Genomic DNA, 2,308 nt, shown 5'->3' with positions numbered 1-2,308 from the left:
GCATATTGTATGTAGTTTACTTCTGGAATGTCATTGTTACACCCAGCCGTAAACTGTTTGAAGCCAAAGCTAGCTCGACGGCCAATCCATAGCGTAGCCAAAGCATTGAAATTGGAAAAATAGCGCTCACAGCTTCAAAGCTCCCAAGCAGCGATCCTGAAAAATGTGACCGTGTGCTCCAGTTTGTTCTGACATACGTGCTTCGAGTCGAGCATCGTTGAGAAATTCGAAGGCTTCAGTATGAGGCCAACAAGGCAAGTAGCCGCCGCTGTGCAATCGAACAGCTTCTCCTGGCTAATGCGCTCACGGTTAGAGCTGTGGCCGTGAGTAGCGCCAAGATCGCCTGCTGATCTCTACGAAAATAAAAAGCTCCTTTTAAAAAAGTGAAGAATGTATTAGTTGTTTTGATCTACAAGTTTGTTTAATATCGTGAGGATATGGTCACTGCAGCCACGGCGGGAACATTGTAAATGAGAGTACGCATTCGATGGCCAAGTGAGTTTCAATAATTGTAAGAACTCACTACGCCGCAAGAGAGAGCTATTTTTTAAAGAAAGTCAAGAATATATTAATTGTTCTTCACTAATAGTTCGTTTAGTCACGTCAGATTGGGGAGACATTGGGAACCAGAGTATGCATTCGACGGCAAAGTGAGTTACGAGAACGCACTACATTGCGAATGGCATTTAAGCTTGAATACCATTAAGCATGTCCGTGTGGCACCCCGCAAATTACATTAAAGTTTAAGGCATTACCCAGTTAATGTCATTTTATGTGCCCGTGTGGCAGGGATATGAGTGCTATTCAAGTGATGTAGTCAAGATTAATTCCTTCATGTCATTTCTGTTGCTTTCGCAGTTTAGTAATGCTAATTCATGTCTTTTTGCTCTCTTTCTTTCAGCATTCTGGGCTCCGTTGGAGCCCAGAATGCTCCGTTGGATTTTGTGTTTGTCTGCGTATAACTACAGCCTTCAGTACAGGCGAGGCCAAGAAAACTTCAACGCAGACGCACTCAGTTGTCTGCCAGCTCCGGGAGACGAAGACGAGCCACAGCTACCTGGGGACGTGCTCCTGTTGGAAGCAGTCGAGTGCGCACCGCTGCAGGCGGCAGACATCGCTGCGCTGATCAAGAAGGACAAAGTATTGTCCATGGTAAAGGACTGGATCCTTAGTGGCTGGCCGTCAACACAACTGGACAGCAAGTTCGCGCCTTACGAGGTGAGGAAGACGGAGTTGTCGTTGCATCGTGATTGCATACTGTGGGGGAATCGCGTTGTAATTCCTCACGCAGCAAGAGAAAGTGTGCTTCAACTCCTACATGCAAATCACCCTGGGATGAGTGCTATGAAAGCGTCAGCTAGAGGGCTCATGTGGTGGCCGAAAATGGACCACGAAATTGAAGAGTTTGTACGACACTGTCAGCCATGTCAGAGTAACCGGCAAAGTGATCCCAAGGTTCCAGTGCATTTTTGGATCAATCCAGATCAACCTTGGAGTCGCCTACACATTGATTTCGCTGGTCCAGTTAATGGAGAAGTATTTTTAATCGTGGTAGACGCGTACAGCAACTGGGCTGAGGTCGAAATCATGTCATCCATGAAAGCTACAGCTGTCGTCACCAGCTTAAGGAAGATGTTTGCGACACACGGTATGCCAGACGTTATCGTTTCGGATAATGGCACAGCATTCACTAGCTCGGAGTTGCAAACGTTTTTAAAGTGCAATGGTGTGCGTGCTATTTTCACTGCTCCTTACAATCCCGCCAGTAATGGCAGGGTGGAGAGAATGGTAAGAGAAGTTAAAGAAGCAACAGGAAGGTTCAACGCAGTGCAAGATTTCACGGTTCCTGTTTAAACAGCACACGACGCCGCATTCGGTCACGGGGAAATCTCCGGCAGAATTGATGTTCGGACGAAGGCTGAGGACAGCCTTGGACAGACTTCATCCGGACCGGCAATACGTGCCGGAACCGCAACGACCGGAGATTAAGAGGTTCCATGTCGCTAACGCGGTCTATGCTAAAAGCTTCTGTCCAGGTCCAAGGTGGAAGGCGGTCAGGGTTGTGGCAGTGCGAGGCCTGGTGTCGTACATCGTCCAGTTGGACAACGGCGAACGCCATCACAGGCACCGGAACCAGTTGAGGAGCGCCTGGACGAGGCTCGAAGCCGATCCAGTCTGAAGTGCAGACTACCACGTCAGGCTGCCTCCTACAGCCAGACGACCACAACAGCCGCCGGTCAGCACGGAAGCAGCCGCAGGGGCAAGACCGGGCCAAGCTACCCAAGACCCGGTCAAGACGCGAAGATCA

Source organism: Dermacentor albipictus, chromosome 1, assembly GCF_038994185.2.
Source record: "Dermacentor albipictus isolate Rhodes 1998 colony chromosome 1, USDA_Dalb.pri_finalv2, whole genome shotgun sequence".
Classification (NCBI taxonomy): domain Eukaryota; kingdom Metazoa; phylum Arthropoda; class Arachnida; order Ixodida; family Ixodidae; genus Dermacentor; species Dermacentor albipictus.
This window is presented reverse-complemented; position numbering follows the sequence as displayed.